Below are 20,766 nucleotides of genomic sequence, written 5' to 3'. Positions count from 1 at the left end.
GGAACTAGGAAATCTCTGACATCGAACTTCAGTTCAAGACAACTGGGAACTCGGAAAGAAACGAGCTCCGACTGGGAAAAATATTTTTGAACGGTCATCCAACTCAGAATTCCAAGTCAGGAACTCAGGCTTCTTTCTAGAGCTCTGACTTTCCAACCTACAGATCACTGACGTCATGATTTTACCTCATATTTTTCAGAGTACCCAGTTGTCTTGAAAGCACCATTAAACTCATGGTAGGATACCCTTCACCAGCTCATATCTGTGTGAAGCTGGATTCAGTGCTCTCATATGCATTAACACAGAATATCGATCCCGGTTGGATGTGACAGCAGAGATGAGGTGCGCACTGTTGACCAATCCCCTGACTTTGAGAAGGCCCAACAACATGCATCAAGCACACCCATCTCATTAGTGGTGGTGAGATAAAATACATTATGTGAGCCTCATTTGCAATTGACTGCCCCACATTAACAGTATGTGATGTTGAGTTGAGAAGACAATCATCAATACTGCTAGAATTTTTATTAATGACCCCCCCCCCCCCCCAAAAAAAATGTACGTCGGTGTGGTCTCGAGAAGTTTCAGATATTGAAATAGGGTTGTGAGCCAAAAATATTTGTAATGGTAGCGGGGTGAACAGACCGTGGCTCGGGTGGTCTTTGACGTAATTTCTTATCGTTCTTGGAAACGTTATGCTAAAGGACCTAAATTCCCACAGAAGAACGCTGTTCCTTAACATTCTTGGAGCAATTTGAGAACATTACTTTAAATATTACCATGAGGAAACCTGTAGGAAACATGATGCTGAAGTGCTGAAATTCCCACAGAAGAACATTGTTTCTTATCGTTTAGAGTACTATATACTGTAGGTAGAGAACATTGAACAGAACAAGGCTATGTCAATAACACAATTTTGACAAAAATGCAGATAGCACCTTTAAGTCCCAAGCTCTCGCATTGTTAAACCAGTTGGGGAACGTTCCTAGAACATTGCCAAAATGTTTTTGAAATGTAACCATGTTTGACATTTTAGGGAACAATATTTTAAAGTAATGAAATACCCAAAAAATAAATATATATTTTTTGCTAAGTTCCTTAAATGTTCTGAGAACGTTCCAAAACCAAGCAACTGTCCTCCACCCAGAAATTTGTGGGAATGTTGTATGCTAAATAAATAACCATAGGACAACCACCCTCTCACCAAGCTTGAAGAAACATATGGGTCTCAGAACGTTATGGGCTAGCTGCGAACTTACTGGACAGGAGGATGAGGAGCAGATGAAGAACAGGAGAGACGGAAGCACCCCACCACCCGGTCCTCCTACCCTTTCACACATACACACACTATCACCCAACCCCCTCTCTAATTACCCAGGGTGACTGGCGGTTGGAGAGACTTTGAGCCCCGTCCAAGTTTTACGTCAGTTGCCTTGGCCCCTGATTCCCAGTGAAAGGGTGTTGGGGTGGAGGAGGAGCACCTCATTTCCCGTGTGACAGATATTTTCATAATACGCCGGGCCTGGGCGGTGAGGGTAGCAGTGTGGTTGATGGGTGGAGGCGAGGGGGCATAGTGATAAGCACTGCTCAGATCACAGCGTCGCTCCAGGGCGCCAGACAGTAATCCACCTTGAAGGCCCCGAGGGGACGATCGGCACAATGGGGTCTGTCGAGCAAATGTGATGTGATCCCTGCTCCACACACACATGCACACACACACACTCCTGTGGGCGAATGATACACCAAGTTCAGGGTGTTTTGATGCCTCCCTGAGTGGTCCATTTTTATTTGTTAGATGCGCCGAATACAGCAGGTATCACCTTACAGTGAAATGCTTACTTACAAGCCCTTAACCAACAATGCAGTTAAAGAAAAATAAGATAAGTAATTAAAAATAAAGTTACAAATAATTAAAGAGAAGCAGTAAATTAACAATAGAGGCTACATACATGGGGTACGGGTACGTAATCAATGTGCGGGGGCACCGGTTAGTCAAGGTAATTGAAGTAATATGTAAATGTAGGTAGAGTTAAAGTGACTATGCATAGATAATAACAGAGAGTAGCAGCGGTGTGAAAGGGCGGTGGGTAATGCAGATAGTCTGGGTAGACATTTGATTAGCTGTTCAGGAGTCTTATGGCAAGGAGGTATAAGCTGTTAAGAAGTCTTTTGGACCTAGATTTGGCGCTCCGGTAGCGCTTGCCGTGCGGTAGCAGAGAGAACATTCCAAGACTAGGGTGGCTGGAGTCTTTGACAATTTTTAGGGCCTTTTTTTGGGACCGCCTGGTATAGAGGTCCTGGATGGGAGGAAGCTTGACCCCAGTGATGTACTGGGCCATACACAGTATCCTCTGTAGTGCCCTGTGGTCAGAGGTTGAGCAGTTGCCAAACCAGGCAGTGATGCAACTAGTCAGGATGCTCTCGATGGTACAGCTGTAGAACTTTTTGAGGATCTGAAGACCCATGCCAAATCTTTTGTGTCTCCTGAGGGGGAAAAGGCTTTGCCATGCCCTCTTCAAGACTGTCTTGGTGTGTTTGGAGTTTTACAAAGTACTACACAAATTGGTTTAATTATTAATTTTCTAACTAAATGGTAACACAGGATAAACATACACAGTTAATACATTAAAACAGGTCCCTAGCGGACCGACACAATATGGAGGCTTGTTACATAAGAGATGGAGAGGGCAAGAGAGAGAAAGAGAGAGGGACACGAACCACTGACAATGATAGTTTGTTGTTGATGTGGTCACCTGCTCCACTACAGCCCCGTCGATGAGAATGGGGGCAAGCTCGGTCCTCCTTTGCCTGTAGTCCACAATCATCTCCTTTGTCTTGATCACGTCGAGGGAGAGGCTGTTGTCCTGGCACCACACGGATAGGTCTCTGACCTCCTTCCTATAGGCTGTCTCATCGTGTCGGTGATCAGGCCTACCACTGTTGTGTCATCTGCAAACTTAATGATGGTGTTGGAGTCATGCCTGGCCATGCAGTCATAAGTGAACAGGGAGTACAGGAAGGTACTGAGCACGCACCCTAAGTCCAGGATCCAGTTGCAGAGGGAGGTGTTTAGTCCCAGGGTCCTTAGCGTATTGATGAGCTTTGAGGGCACTATGGTGTTGAACGCTGAGCTGTAGTCAATGAACAGCATTCTCACATAGGTGTTGCTTTTGTCCAGGTGGGAAAGGGCAGCGAGGAGTCCTGTGGATCTGTTGGGGCGGTATGCAAATTGAAATGGGTCTAGGGTTTCTGGGATAATGGTGTGGATGTGAGCCATGACCAGACTTTCAAAGCACTTCATGGCTACAGACGTGAGTGCAACGGGTCGGTAGTCTTTTAGGCAGATAACATTAGTGTTTTTGGGCACAGGGACAATGGTGGTATCTGTTTGAAACATGTTGCTATTATAGAGTCAGTCAGGGACAGGTTGACACATGCAGTTGGTCAGCGCATGCTCGCAGTACGTGTTGGTAACCTGTCTGGCCCTGCGGCCTTGTGAATATTGTCCTGTTTAAAGGGCTTACTCACATGGGCTACGGAGAGCATGATCACACAGTCGTCCGGAACAGCTGATGCTCTCATGCATGTTTCAGTGTTACTTGCCTCAAAGCGAGCATATAAGGAACTTAGCTTGTCTGGTAGGCTCATTTCACTGGGCAGCTCACAGCTGTGCTTCCCTTTGTAGTCTGTAATAGTTTGCAAGCCCTGCCATATCGATGCGCATTGGAGCCAGTGTTGTATGAATCAATCTTAGTCCTGTATTGACACTTTGCCTGTTTGATGGTTTGTCGGAGGGCATAGAGGGATTTCTTATATGCTTCCGGATTAGAGTCCCTCTCCTTGAATGCGGCAACTCTTCCCTTTAACTCAGTGCGGATGTTGCCTGTAAACCATGGCTTCTTGGGGTACGACGTCATCAATGCACTTATTGATGAAGCCAGTGACTAATGTGGTTTACTCCTCAATGCCATCGGAAGAATCCCGGAACATATTCCCGGAACATCTTCCAGTCTGTAGCAAAACGGTCCTGGAGCTTAGCATCTGCGTCATTTGACCACATCTCTATTGACCAAGTCACTTGTGCTTCCTGCTTTAGTTTTTCTTCTAAGCAGGAATCAGGAGAATAGAACTTTGGTCCAATTTGCTAAATGGAGGGCGAGGGAGAGCTTTGTATGTGTTTCTGTGTGTGGAGTAGAGGTGTTCTACAGTTGTTTTCCCTCTGGTAGCACACTTAACATGCTGGTAGAAATGAGGTAAAACAGATTGAAATTTCCCTGGATTAAAGTCCCCAGCCACTTGGAGCGCCGCCTCTGGATGAGCGGTTTCCTGTTTGCTTATGGCCGTATACAGCTCATTGAGTGCGGTCTTAGTGTCAGCATCGGTTTGTTGGTGGTAAAGACAGCTACGAAGAATATAGATGAAATCTTGCTTGGTAAATAGTGCGGTCTACAGATTATCATGAGATTTTCTACCTCAGGCGAGCAAAACCTTGAGACTCCTTTAGATTTCATACACCACCTGTTACACCACCTGTTGTTTACAAATATACATAGACCGCCACACCTAGTCTTACCAGAGGCCGCATTTCTACCCTGCCGAAAAAACTAGAAACCCGAAAGCTGTATGTTATTCATGTCGTTCATGTTCACCCACGACTCAGTGAAACATAAGATATTACAGTTTTTAATGTCCCGTTGGTAGGATAGTCTAGAATGGAGATGGTAGGAGATACATGTTGTTTGTCCATTTCTTTATCCAATGATTGGATGTCTAATAGGACCGATGGTAACGGCAGATTACCCACTCGTGGTCAGATCCTTACAAGGCACCAAGACCTACATACCCAATATCTCTGTCTCTTTCTCCTGTGGATGACGGGTCGTTAAAGTGAGCATCTTCATCCACTGCGAGGTGAGTCACTGTTCTGATGTCCAGAAAGCTCTTTTTGGTCATACGAGCCGAAACATTATGTACAAAAACACAATTGGTTGACCGTAAAACGGCAGCCATCTACTCTGGCACCATTGGGACTAGTGCGTGGGACTAGCGCAGTGTTGAATGCTGGCCTTACACTCTGTTGCCACCTGTCCCTCATTTCTGAAAGATACATGCCAACAAACCCTTTGCACTCCCACCGACAGGCATCCCCATTACCAGCAGCATACCACCCTGCATCCCACTGCTGGCTTGCTTCTGAAGCTAGGCAGCGTTGGTCCTGGTCAGCAGCATACCACCCTGCATCCCACTGCTGGCTTGCTTCTGAAGCTAAGCAGCGTTGGTCCTGGTCAGCAGCATACCACCCTGCATCCCACTGCTGGCTTGCTTCTGAAGCTAAGCAGCGTTGGTCCTGGTCAGCAGCATACCACCCTGCATCCCACTGCTGGCTTGCTTCTGAAGCTAGGCAGCGTTGGTCCTGGTCAGTCCCTGGATGGGAGACCAGATGCTGCTGGAAGTGGTGTTGGAGGCACTCTTTCCTCTGGTCTACAAAATATCCCAATGCCCCAGGGCAGTGATTGGGGACACTGCCCTGTGTAGGGGGACGTTAAACGGGTGTCTGAGGTCATTAAAGATCCCATGGCACTTATCATAAGAGTATTGGTGTTAACCCCGGTGTCCTGGCTAAATTCCCAAGCTGTCCTTCTTACCATCATGATCACCTAATCAACCCCAGCTTACAATTGGCTCATTCATCCCCCACTTCTCCCCTGTAACTATTCCCAAGGTTGTTGCTGCAAATGAGAATGTGTTCTCAGTCAACAACAAAATAAAAATAAATATGCTTACCAACTGTAAAAGGCATCAAAGTGGTAATTGTTTGATAAGTATCCAGCTAGCACATAATGTTCTGAGAACCATCTGTTTCTTAGAACGTGGTAAGAAAGTGGTTGTCCTATGTTTGGTTTGCATACAACCTTCTGTGAATGGTGCCAGATACCCAGTTACCACATAACATTCTGAGAACCATATGTTTCTTAGGTGGGAATTTCAGTACTTCAGCATAACGTTTTCTGCAGGTTTCCTCATGGTTCTATTTAAAGTTGTGCTCAGAACATAAAGATTTTTTTGTGCAAATGTATAAAAAATAAAAACAGACACTTCAGTTACATGAGCATTCAGACCCTTTGTGACGAGACTCGAAATTGAGCTCAGTGTCACGTTCTGACCTTAGTTCCTTTGTTATGTTTTTGTTTTAGTATGGTCAGGGCGTGAGTTGGGTGGGTTTGTCTATGTTCCGTTTTCTATGTTGTGTTTTGTGTTTGGCCTGGCATGGTTCTCAATCAGAGGCAGGTGTCGTTAGTTGTCTCTGATTGAGAATCATACTTAAGTATCCTTTTCCCACTTGTGTTTCGTGGGTGTTTATTTTCTGTGTCTGTGTGTTCCACACGGAACTTTTTCGGTTGGTTATTTCACGTGTCCTTTATTGTTTTGTTTCAGTGTTCGCTTGTTTAAAAAAAGAGCATGAACACGTACCACGCTGCGCATTGGTTCTCCGATCCTTACTACTCCTCCTCATCGTCGGAGGAGGAAGACAGCCATTACACTCAGCTGCATCCTGTTCCCATTGATCATCCTTGAGATGTTTCTACAACTTGATTGGACTCCACCTATTGTAAATTCAATTGATTGGACATGATTAGGTAAGGCACACACCTGTCTTTATAAGGTCCAACAGTTGACAGTGCAGGTGATAAGGGAATGATATGCTTAAAGGTAATGACTAAAGAAATTCCACCCTGAAACGTAATTATGACATGATGTAACAGATATAATGAATAATTAGACAAATGTAACTATTAGTAATCATTCGATTCTGTAACATGTATAATGAATTAGAATGGTAAACTTCAGTGTGACTAAGGAGAGACCGAGAACCATTGAACTATGCATGACCTGACCTGGCTAGAACTCTGAGAAACTTATGGTAGGACAGGGAGTCCTTTCAAGGTTCCTCTAATCTCGGGGGAAAGGAACTGCCGGCTTGGTAGTGATAAACAGTGGATACAACTCACCAACTGTTCATGTGTATGTATGTGTGTAGGATATCTCCTGTTCGTGTGTATGTATGTGCGTAAGTCGGGAGTGAACTATAAAATGGATGTCTTTGTATTACGGACTTCAGAGCACTCTCGTGAATAAACTGTAGGAACATTTTGCATAAGCTGAGTCTTTGCCTAATTATTATTAAACCCAGGGTCTTACAAACCTCAGGATTGGTCAAAGCTTAATGATTGTTAGTTATATCATTGGGATTGAAAATTCTCGTGACAGCATGTCAGGTCAAAAACCAAGGCGGTCTGTCTGCCCAATATAAAGAATCAAAACTGGAGGAGGAATAAAAATAGCATAAATAGGAAAGTAAACCAGTTTCATTTGAGGACCAGGATGTTGACAACTGTGCCATACAGATTGCAAAACAGTTGGGAAGAGATTTTTAATGTACCGATTCCATGGTACGAGTTGATATAGAAAACAACGCAAGATTCAAGACTTCGTGCTTTTCAGCTAAAATTATTATACAGAACTCTTGCCACCAACAAAATGTTGAATATTTGGGGCATAAAATCATCGAAGCTCTACAGATTTTGTTGTGAGGAAACAGAATCAATTGACCATTTATTTTGGTATTGCCCTCAGGAAGCCTGTTTCTGCTCTCTGGTTCAGGAATGGCTGAAAATGCATAGCATTGATTTAAAATTGACCCTAGAAATAGTACTGTTAGGAGATCTGGAGAGACCGGGTCAGTCAATTACTAATATTCTTAGTAAAAGTATTTATTGTCAACTCGCAAAATGTGGAATCTATTTGATTAGATTGAAATTGTACGTTAAACATCACTGCATAGTTGAAAGATATATGTTGCATAGAAATCCGAAGAGGGTGGCCAGCAGAGATAAGTGGGATGGGCTGAGGGAAGCTGAGGGTTGGGTGGTGGAATTCGAGACAAGTGGGAGTGGAGTTGCTGTGCGGGAGATAGAATGATGGTCAAAGATAAAGTCAAAATAAAACATAATAAAGAGTATGTTTGAATGACACTGGGGGACAGTGTTTTTACAGCTAATCCCGGTTTGCCTGAGGCTGATGCCGTGCAGGTGTTTGTACACATGCATATACACACACTCTCATTCAAATGAAAGCATTCAAGGACACATGTAATAGTGCACACAATCATATACAGTTGGCATTGCTGTTATAATTTTAGTTGTCCTTTTTTTGCGCTGTTTGCTGTTTTCTTTCTTTCTTTCTTCTCTTTAGTTCATTTTATTGGTTGTTGGTGCATTGGGGGGTTCTTGGGGGTGGGGAATGGGATTCATTGAATTTTTAATTTTATTTTTTCATGTTGTGGCGGGACTGTGGGAGGGGTCTCGAATGGTTGAGGGACAGCTATTGGGGAACTGTGTGGGGATCTTGGAGGGTTCAGGTTCACGTTTTTTGGCCTGGTGGGAGATCTGTCAACGTGCCCTTGAGCAGGGCATTGACCCTGGATGCTTCTGTGTGTCGCTCTGAATGGGAGTCTGTTGGATGACTGGTATGGTGTAGTTGTTGAGCGGCTTCACTGCAAGTATAGTGTATGTTTCAGATATTCAATCAAATAAAAAATAAATACAAATCAAATTAAAAACAAGCCGTGAGGTAAAAGGAATAATCCATAGAGCTATGAGACAGAAAAGTGTCGAGGCACAGATCTGGGAAAGGGTACCAAAACATTTCTGCAGCATTGAAGGTCCCCAAGAACACAGTAGCATTTATCATTCTTAAATGGAAAAAGGTTGGAACCACCAGGACTCTTCCAGGAGCTGGCCGCCCGGCCAAACTGAGCAATCGGGGGAGAAGGGCCTTGGTCAGGGAGGTGACCAAGAACCCGATGGTCGCTCTGACGGCGCTCTAGAGTTCCTCTATGGAGATGGGAGAAACTTCCAGAAGGACAAAAATATCTGGAGCACTCCACCAATCAGGCTGTCACGCCTTGGTCTTAGTATTTTGTGTTTTCTTTATTTATTTGGTCAGGCCAGGGTGTGACATGGGTTTATTTTGTGGTGTGTTTTTGTATTGGGGTTTTAGTAGGTATTGGGATTGTGGCTGAGTAGGGTTGTCTAGGAAAGTCTATGGTTGCCTTGAGGCGGTTCTTAATCAGAGGCAGGTGATTATCGTTGTCTCTGATTGGGAACCATATTTAGGCAGCCATATTCTTTGAGTGTTTCGTGGGAGATTGTTCCTGTCTTTGTGTTTGCACCAGATAGGGCTGTTTCGGTATTCACATTTCATTATTTTGTAGTTTCTTCATGTATAGTTTTTTCCTTCATTTAAATATCATGAATCATCATCACGCTGCATATTGGTCCGACTCCTTCTCCACAAGAAAGCCGTTACACAGGCCATTATGGTAGAGTGGCCTGATGGAAGCCACTCCTCAGTAAAAGGCATATGACAGCCTGCTTGGAGTTTGCCAAAAGGCACCTAAAGACTCTCTGTAACGCTCGAAGAGTGATGGGTGTGGAGTCAGGCGCAGAGAGCAGAGGATTCGGGAAAAGGCTTTATTCTCCGTATAGTAACAGCGCACAAACTGGTGACGCCGAAACACAGGCGTTAAACACTCCAACAATGTAGTAACTGGTACATACGTTGTACAGCGGCAATCCCAACAAAAAACAGGAACACTCCTTGACAAAACAGCAAACACGAACACAGGCTGGCTAATTGAACTTAAATAACCCCAACCCAAAAAACCCAACAAGGAACAGGTGAAACAAAACGAAAAGGGGAAAAAGGGATCGGTAGCAGCTAGTAGACCGGCGACGACGACTGCCGAGCGCCACCCGAACGGGAAGGGGAGCCACCTTCGGTGATATTCGTGACAGTACCCCCCCCCCCCCCCTCCCCCGACGTGCGCCGACACCGGCCTCGAGGACAACCCGGAGGGCGAGGCGCAGGGCAATCCGGATGGAGGCGACGGAATTTCCCCAGCATAGATGAATCCAATATGTCCTCCACCGGGACCCAGCACCTCTCCTCCGGCCCGTACCCCTCCCAGTCCACAAGATACTGCAGGCCCCTCACCCGGGATCTCGAGTACAGAATGGCCCGTATCGTGTACGCCGGGGACCCCTCAATGTCCAGAGGGGGCGGAGGGACCTCCGGAACCTCACCGTGCTCCAGGGGACCAGCTACCACCGGCCTGAGGAGAGACACATGAAACGAGGGGTTAATACGATAATACGAAGGAAGTAGTAATCGATAACAGGACAACGACCCTTAGCAAACACCCAAGACAACGCATTAGTGGCTTTGAGAAAATCTCTAAATGTCCTTGAGTGGCCCAGCCAGAGCCCGGACTTGAACCCGATAGAACATCTCTTGAGAAACCTGAAAATAGCTGTGCTGGGACGTTCCCCATTTAACATAACATAACAGAGCAAGAGAGGATTTGCAGAGAAGATTGTGAGAAACTCCCCAAATAAAGGTGTGCCACGCTTGTAGCGTCATACGCAAGAATACTCAGGGCTGTAATCGCTGCCAAAGATGATTCAATAAACTACTGAGTAAAGGGTCTGAATAATTACACTTCCGGTCAAAAGTTTGGGCACACCTACTCATTCAAGGGTTTTTCTTTATTTTAACTATTTTCTACATTGTATAATAATTGTGAAGAAATCAAAACTATGAAATAACACAAACTGAATCATGTAATAATTAGGGATGCTGCAAATTTTCGCAGCTTTTTGTTAAAAATCGTGCAAACTTTCAACGTCCTGCTACTCATGCCAGGAATATAGTACATGCATATGATTAGTATGTGTGGATAGAAAACACTCTGAAGTCTCTAAAACTGGTTAAATCATGTCTGTGGCTATAACAGAACGTGTTTAGGAGTAAAAATCCCAAGGAAAACTGTTCACAAAAAAACACAAAACAAATATTCATCCGCCAGTCTATGTATTGTCTATGGCAAGAGAAAATAGATAGAGTCCCGTTTACAATGCCTACAGCTTCCACACGATGTCGCCAGTACTGGCATTTCATTGCTAGTTTATCCTTGGTGTGATGACGATTAGGCACTTCCTGTCTTGGGGTACACCGAGGAAGTTATGAAAGGGAAAAATGGACGATGATTTCAAGACTTGCTGCTATCGAATACAGATCGCCCCGTGATCAATTTTATCGATTATTAACGTTTATCAATACCTAAAGTTGATTTACAAAAGTAGTTTGAAGTGTTTTGTAAAAGTTTATAGGCAACTTTTTTAATTTTAAAAAAGGACGTTGCGTCTTGTAAAGGTGCTTTTTCCTGGATCAGACGGGCTTCATACATGGACATTTTGGGTATACAATGACGGATTTAATCGGGAAAAAGACCCAATTGTGATGTTTATGGGACATATAGGAGTGCCAACAAACAAGCTCGTCAAAGGTAATGAATGTTTTATATTTTATTTCTGCGTTTTGTGTAGCGCCGGCTACCGATAATTATTTTGTTTACGTCTCGTTCAGGTATTTCGGGGGGGTGCATGCTATCAGATAATAGCTTCTCATGCTTTTGCCGAAAAGCATTTTACAAATCTGACATGTTGGCTAGATTCACAACGAGTGTAGCTTTAATTGAGTACCTTGCATGTGTGTTTTAATGAAAGTTTGAGTTTTATCGAGTACTACAGTTGGCGCTCTGAAATTTCCGCTGATTTTGGTCCCTGTACAGGGACCGCAGCCGTAAAAGGATAACCAAAAGTAGTCTTTAAACAAATCAAAATATTTAACTTTGAGATTCTTCAAAGTAGCCACCCTTTGCCTTGATGACAGCTTTGCACACTCTTGACATTCTCTCAACCAGCTTCATGAGGTAGTCACCTAGAATGCATTATTACATTAACAGGTGTGCCTTGTTAAAAGTTAATTTGTTGAATTTCTTTCCTTCTTAAAGTAAAACAAACCTAGTCTCTAGTCCTGTACTGCGTGCGTTGATGACTCTAGAAATATGAGGAGATGAGGCGTATGTACGTGCAGTCACTGTGGGGATGACTTCATCAATGCACTTATTGATGAAGCCAGTGACTGATGTGGTGTGCTATGGCTTGGGTCTGGTTCCATTTTCAATGCCATCGGAAGAAATCCCGGGACATATTCCAGTCTGTGCGAACAAAACAGTCCTGTACTTTTCTATTGGCCGAGTCACTGGTGCTTCCTGCTTTAGTTTTAGCTTGTAACAGCAATCAGGAGGATAGAATTATAGTCAGATTTGCCAAATGGAGGGTGAGGGAGAGCTGTTTGCTTATGGCCGTATACAGCTCATTGAGTGTGGTCTTAGTGCCAGCATTGGTTTGCGGTGGTAAATAGACAGCTATGAAGAATATAGATGAAAACTCTCCTGGTAAATTGTGTGGTCTACAGCTTATCATGAGATACTCTACCTCAGGTGAGCAAAACCTTCAGACTTCTTTAGATTTCGTACACCAGCTGTTGTTTACCAATATACATAGACCGCCACCCCTTGTCTTACCAGAGGCCGCTGTTCTATCCTACTGATACAGTGTATAACCCGCCAGCTGTATGGTATTCATGTCGTCGTTCAGCCACGACTCGGTGAAACATAAGATTACAGTTTTTAATGTCCTGTTGGTAGGATATAAGTGATCGTAGTTCGTCTATTTTTATTATCCATTGATTGTACGTTGGCTAATATGACCGATGTTAAAGGGAGATTACCCACACGCCGTCGGCTCCTTACAAGGCACCCAGACCTTTGATCCGATATCTCTGTATTTTTATCCTATGAATGACAGAGATGAGGGCCTTGTCAGGCGTCTGAAGAAAAAGTATTCCTCCAGTACGGGGTGAGTAATCACTGTTCTGATATCTAGAAGCTCTTTTCGGTCATAAGACATGGTGGCAGAAACATTATGTACAAAATAAATGACAAATAACGCTAAAAAACACACAATAGCACAATTGGTTAGTGGATCGTAAAACGGCAGCCATCTCCTCTGGCACCATTATAGCACCCCGTGTCATTCTTGTGGTGGGTTGCAACTTGCAGAATCCTTCCAAGATTGAACCCACCAGATGGGGACTGTCATGACTCTCCTGTGAGGATCCAGATGGGCAATAAATGACTTCAGCCAGACTCCCTCTCACCCACAGAGGGTGGGGCGTTGACAGTTGTAAATCAAGAGTTAGAACTTTCAGCTATCTCTCCAAATTCACACAGCAATGTGCCTTTGTTTCACAGCCGTTTGCCCACCTAAACTCTAAAGTGAATACTGGAACAATATTTCTAAAATAGAACAGGGGCAATGGTCAAGAGGTGATCTAGAGCATAATAATTTAATTTCAGTTGTTATTTTGTGATGTCATTAAAAATGTTATAAAGGAAATACTGTAACTTCAAAAGTATATACACTACATGTACGAAGTCTCCATCCTCTAGGTTGTGTATAAAATTTGAAACATTATGAAAGTTTTTTTGTTAAAAGAGGGATGTGATCTTGGAAACTATAAACAATTGTTTCTATAACTTTGTACAAGTGAGTCGTCACCGCCCCTTGAGTGAGGTCAGAGAGCGTGTCAGCCTCACGAACCACCACTTTTGAATGAACTGTAATAAATGGTTGGTTAAGAATTAACATATCAAAGTGGTTCGAACTCTGAATATCAACAGTAGAGGCGAGAAGTGAATTTAAGTGGGACCATTCTACTCCTCTCTTCAAACCATCATATTCTACTATTCTCATCACCCCACTGGGAACCATTGACACGGCTGGGTAGCCTATCTTCAAATAATCAGCTTAAGGAGCAAATGGAAAGTAGAATAAGCTCTATAGTTCTGTTCATGACTACACGACAAGTCAACGGATACCGGATGACGGCAGAGGAGGACAACAGTAGAAGACGGGTGGGGACACCTTTTGGACAATCAGAGCATTACAAGCATGCCACGGAAAAGCCCAACCAAACCCCTTTCCAAGAAGGCTTGGTTCCGACAGAGATACACGGAGAACTAAGGCCTTTACATCTAAATACATTCATGATTTCTTACTCCAAACGGTCAGTGGTTCATGTCCCTCTCTCTTTCTCTCTCTTGCCCTCTCCATCTCTTATGTAACAAGCCTCCATATTGTGTCGGTCCGCTAGGGACCTGTTTTAATGTATTAAGTGTGTATGTTTATCCTGAGTTACCATTTAGTTAGAAAATTAATAATTAAACCAATTTGTGTAGTACTTTGTAGAACTCCAAACACATCAAGACAGTCGTGAAGAGGGCACGACAAAGCCTATTCCCCCTCAGGAAACTAAAAACATTTGGCATGGGTCCTCAGATCCTCAAAAGGGTCTACAGCTGCAACATCGAGAGCATGGTTGCATCACTGCCTGGTACGGCAATTGCTCGGCCCCTGACCACAAGGCACTACAGAGGGTAGTGCGTACGGCCCAGTACATCACTGGGGCTAAGCTGCCTGCCATCCAGGACCTCTACACCAGGCGGTGTCAGATGAAGGCCCTAAAAATTGTCAAAGACCGCAGCCACCCCAGTCATAGACTGCTCTCTCTATTACCGCATGGCAAGCCGTACCCGAGTGCCAAGTCTAAGACAAAAAGGCTTCTCAACAGTTTTTACCCCCAAGCCATAAGACTCCTGAACAGGTAATCAAATGACTACCCGGACTATTTGCATTGAGTGCCCCCCCCCCCCCCCCAAACCCCTCTTTTCACGCTGCTGCTACTCTCTGTTCATCATATATGCATAGTCACTTTAACCATATCTACATGTACATACTACCTCAATCAGCCTGACTAATCGGTGTCTGTGTGTAGCCTCGCTACTTTTATAGCCTCGCTACTGTATATATCCTGTCTTTTTACTGTTGTTTTATTTCTTTACTTACCTATTATTCACCTAATACCTTTTTTTTAGAGCCTGTAAGTAAGCATTTCACTGTTGTATTCGGCACACGTGACAAATAAACTGGATTTGAATCATAAGTAAGGCTGGGTTTTTTTGCAGATGCAGGAGGTTGCAATTGTTCAGAATGATGATATGATACAAGGTTATGATTAATACGTTGACTGTTTAATGGACGTGATAGGTATAGACCTTTAGAGTTTAATTCGGGAGATGGTAACTCTTTAATCAACCGCTCTCATGGTGCCCCAAATTCCTAATGAGTTAATTGTTACATGATTCATTTAATTGGGTGACAATTAAACAAAGTTAGTTGATTAGATAAGTAACAGTCATCAGATTGATGAAAGTCAATTCATGACAATAAAAACAGCCTAACCAGCTCAGCTGAGGCAAGTAAAATGGTCATAGTGGGCTGTTCCGTGCTTCTACACCTGCATTGCTTGCTGTTTGGGGTTTTAAGCTGGGTTTCTGTACAGAATTTTGAGATATCAGCTGATGTAAGAAGGGCTTTATAAATACATTTGATTTGAATTTGATTTGTTCTATCATTTGTGTCTGGAAGTACCTAGCAAGCTAGCCAATGTTAGCCAGTTAGCTTGGGTGCCTGACTGCTGTCAGGTCAGAACGCTCGGATCAACCCTACTTTTCGGCCAATGTGTGCTCTGAACACCCCGAGAGCGAAACACTCTGAATTTAAGAACGACCAGTCTGACAACGCTCTGAGTACACTCCAGCATTCCAGATTAAATTTACACACACCCGTAGTATAAGCCAGCCTTTAGTCTTGAAATCTTTGTTTTTTTTAGTGCATCGCCTCACATGTGAATCCTTAAGGAGATGGGTGGGGCTAAAACTTAAAGAGGGTGTGAATGATGCTGAATGGGTGTGGACAAAGAAGAGCTCTCCAATAGGTACCAAAAGATTCAAGGGCGAAAAGTTAGGTTACAAGTTTATCAACTATCAAAGCAGAATTACTTTCCCATTGTCTTTCAACTGTAGTGTATGATATACCATTTTCTAGCTCTGAGCCTCTACTTTTATCCAATGTAAAAAACACAATTTCAACTACATATGACCGAATTGAGCCGGTTGGTCACAAATGGGGTTTTAAAATGCTTGGGGACTTTGGAGTAGGAGTCTGGGGGAGATAATGATTTGGGCAGCGATGCCATTTAGTGAGCTCTGAAATGTGAACTGATTATGAAGAATTAGGATTCTATTCTGAAAAACATTCTTTATCGGCTTCCTGTGGATCACTCTTTGTTGAAGGTGTAGAGAGCTGTAAGGCGAAGACAGACACCTGCAATTTGTCAGGTGTTGTAGGCCTACATCTGTGTATATCATTTTCAAAAGCTTCAACATGTGATGCATATAAACCAACACCAGGCTGACATCTCCTATTGTAATATATGACTATAGGTCCATCAGCATACTCTGAGGAAACATACAGAGAACAACATTGAAAAAAATGCTATATAACCTCTCATTAGGAATGAATTGGTCTTGTGCTCAGTATCATCATATACAAATGTCGGATCTTAATTTGACCTGTTTCGTCGCAGGAGGAAAATAATCCTGCAGCCAGAGAATTTGAATATCTGAAGAAATATTTAGAAGCACCGACAGGGGGCAGCTGGAAGCGGTGTTTGTATACATTGCAGTCCCATACCTACATTGTACCTTAGACTGCAGGTCCACTGGGCGCCAAGTAGTGTATGTAACTGAGGAGGCTGGTAGGATGATCTATAGGAGGACCGACTCATTGTAATGGCTGGAATGGTATGAATAGGACGGCATCAAACATATGGAAATTACGTTTGACTCCGTTCCGTTTATTCCATTCTAGCCATTACAATAAGGCCATCCTCCTATAACTCCTCCCACCAGTCTCCTATGATATTTAGGCTACATGCAGGCTACAGTGCATCTCGTATGAATTCTTATGTGGATTATAATAAATTGACATATTTGTAGGGGGTAGATGTATCTCTCGTTAGGGGAAATCTGTTTTTTGTCAACTGTTTTAATATACAGTATGTTCAAGGCAAACCATGGGTGGCCTCAATGCCTGTGGGGTCCATCAGTTACAGCCGCTGGACCCCACTACACATACTGTATGCCAGTGTTGGCATTGGTTCGAATCTGGCCCACTGCCCTTTGACTCACCTCCCCTTGTCTTTCCTCTTCAAAAAAAGTAATATAATTACTTAAATTAGTTTAGAGAGACTATAGCCAAGTTAGGCCCACAAGTTGATTGCATTCATCAAAATGTTTTCAAGAAGTAAAACCAATAGTCTAATAATTGACAAGTGCCTCAGCTCAATAAAATCATCTTTGGAATTGCTCAAATGCATAAACATCTGACCAGCTTTACGAAATGACATATTAAAGACACACAATACAGGCTTTCAATCCACAACAAGGATGACTTCAAATGCAGGCATCAAACTGAAAGTGCAGTAGGCCCATGCTACTGTAGCCAGTGCATAACAGCTTAGCAATGGAAATAACACCTACTGTAAGGGCCATGCACACCAAAGATCCTTTAACCATATTGACAAATGATACATAGCCTAACTATAAAACATGAAGGAGCATCCACACTGGAGTAAAATGTATCGTTCTACAGTAGGCCTACATCTGTCAATCAACTGACGGCCCAAATCAGCTCATCCACTCAGCCAGGGAAACACAAACAGTAGCATATTATCGGTTTTCACACCATTAATTATGTGACAATGGGTAGGCTAACGGTAGCCTACAGAATGTATTGGAACATTATCAAATAACAAGGGGCCTATTGCAAAAATTGATGGCACGTTAAACCATCAATACGCAACCTATTTTGGAGTACGCTGATACCTAGCTAGTAACCGAGATTAACTAAGATTAAGCTACATACAATATGTTTATCTTACATGCACATTACCATAAATTCAAATGTCGGGGTATGGCAATCATTTTTTATATACAATAATGAGATGATCAAGCACATTTCAACCACATTTTCAACGGCATTTTAACTAGCCTAGCACATTTTGTTGATGGTTTCTGGTATCCTTAGCTTTTCCATTCCTCCCTATGTTCTATCTCAAAACCAATACACAGCAGGGGTAAAAGAGATGACAGAATGAAATCAATGCAAATCTCCTTAAGCCTATTATCATGTTAAACTCTCTAGTTCAGAAAGAAAGAAAGGAGAACAGACTGGACATTAGAAATGCACTGAGCCTTAGGTCTCAGCTCACTACTACCATTGTGTACCATTGTGTAGCTTTGTGTAGCGGATGGGGGCCATGGCATAGTATAGACACACACACAGAAGCACCCACGCACCCACACACACACTACAGGACACGGGGGGGGTTGGAGTAAATCTGCATTGTCAGTCAAGCACGCAGATGTAGCTGAAGAGTCTACCCCTCCCCTTTTCCCCCCATCCCTTCAACCCTTCACTGTCCACTGGGCCCCAATCATGTGTATAGAAGTATGGGGGAAAAGAGAGAGGGAAAGAGAGCATGGCCACAGCAATTAAAAACCCTGTCCGCCCAATTGACTGTGCTCATAGAGGAGGGGAGAGAGGGGGTGAAGTCGCTCTGGATAAGAGCGTCTGCTAAATGACTTAAATGTAATGTAATGTAATGTCCTGGAGCGTAATGAAAAAATGAGGGTGTATGCAGATCAGGGGGCCGAGGCCATTAACTGACCATTTAGGGGCGATTAGGACTCTTATCCTCCAAGCCGCAAATGTTTCCCCTGACCCCTGGGTTCGTTAATTAGAGTAATAGGCACACACACACAGACGTGTTCCAACCTACAACCCAGAAACACCAACACGTGCGATAGGGTTATGTGATGCATACATACAGACAAAATTACAATGATCAATTGGTTTTTGGCACACAGCCAAGCAGTTTTACGATTCACCCTCCTGTCACATCGCTGACAATCTCTGGGCGGGACAAGTGATCGCGGAGGCCCTCCGAGTGGGACTGCCCCTAGGAGGGGAGGCAGTGTTTTCGTTAATGGCAATTATGCCTAATTAGGTGAGTGGGCCATTCCTGTAAGGGACTAAGGGAACGCACCCTATTTTGGACTATGCTGATACCTTGCTAACCAGTAGGGTGTGGGTCTGGTCACTTTTCACAGAAGAAGTGGATTCTTTCACATTTCTCTGCATGCTATCAGAATGCCTGCTATAGGTTTTTTCTTGCTATGCATCGATCTTGACATTGCTTGCTTATGATTTTTTTGTCCACTAACAATAACATCATTATTGGCATTGCATGTATGGCTAACAGATTAGAATCCTTTCTACACACTATAGTTTATACCATAGGCATTTGTTTGAGAAGTGTGTCGTCACTGTACGTGGTGTTTGTGTCTATCCAGTTATGCACAGAGTTATGCTTGTCCATACTCTTCTATTCTCCCACTGTTCCCTGCCTTCAGTCATTAGTGACGTCTAGTGTATTAGTGCGGAGCTGGAGAATGTTTTTTGTAGAGAAACTGCCGTGGAAAGCCTCCTCTTGCATGGTGGTGTATCCACTGTAGCTGCAGGCAGTAGTGTTGTCTTTGGGTTATGTTGAGATGACCTCTACTGGTCTACTGGGTGAATGGCATCACCAAGGCCTGGGCCCAAACTCAGTGTTTCAGATTAGGAGTGCTGACCTAGGATCTGTTTGCGCTTTAGATCATAATGAATTATATTATTTGGACAGGTTGGACCTGATACTAGATCAGCACTCCTAGTCTGAGACACTTTATGAATACGGGCACAAAGCTCAGATGCTAATGAGTCAGGGGTTCCAAGCTCGGATGAATTCTCTCGTCACCAAACGGAAGCTAACGGGGCGAAACATGGAGGAACCAACCTGAACTTGTTCAATTGGATAACTCTCATTTTCGTAAAGTACAAAGAGATCCTTGATGAAAACCTGCTCCAGAACACTCAGAATCACAGACTGGGACAAAGGTTCACCTTCCAACCGGACAACGACCCAAATCACACAGCCAAGACAACACAGGAGTGGCTTCAGGACAAGTCTCTGAATGTCCTTGTGTGGCCCAGCCAGAGCCCGGACCTGAACCCGATCGAACATCTCTGGAGAGAACTGAAAATAGCTGTGCAGTAACGCTCCCCATCCAACCTGACAGAGCTTGAGAGGATCTGCAGAGAAGAATGGGAGAAACTCCCCAAATAGAAGTGTGCCAAGCTTGTAGCATCATATCCAAGAAGACTCAAGGCTGTAATCGCTGCCAAAGGTGCTTCAACAAAGTACTGAGTAAAGGGTCTGAATAATTATGTAAGTTATATTTTCATTTGATTTTTTTTAAACAAATAAGTAAACATTTGTAAAAACATGTTTTTGCTTCGTCATTATGGGAAATTGTGTGTAGAGTGATGAAGAAAAAAACGATTTAATACATTTTAGAACAAGGCTGTAACCTAACAAAATGTGGAAAAAGTCAAGTGGTCTGAAGGTCTCTCTCTCTCGCAGTGCATGCCGGGAGTTTTTTGGAGTATGTGTCTGGTGTGGAGGGCTCTGTCCTAAATAACTTTCTTGATTTATGTCCTTGGTCTTTTCTTTCAATTTTATTTTCTATGGTGGAGGGTTAATGCAATATTTGTTTTAGCGGTATCCACAGTTTTTTCAACGTTAGGGTGGAAGAGGACAGAATACGTTTCCTGGGGTTTGCAAGGTGTGGTGTGCGCAATGGCTTCTCAGCCTAGCGCGTAGGAGACGCTGTCAATGCGTCATGGATTCAGGTGGGTTCCTGAGAATGGAGTTAAGGTGGAGGTGGTTCTGTTCACGGTCGGTGAACAGGTAGGAGCTGAATTAATACATTCTGCTTCTAGAATGAACAAAGCT

This window comes from Oncorhynchus nerka, linkage group LG19 (assembly GCF_034236695.1).
Source record: "Oncorhynchus nerka isolate Pitt River linkage group LG19, Oner_Uvic_2.0, whole genome shotgun sequence".
NCBI lineage: Eukaryota > Metazoa > Chordata > Actinopteri > Salmoniformes > Salmonidae > Oncorhynchus > Oncorhynchus nerka.
Note: the sequence above shows the minus strand (reverse complement) of the source record.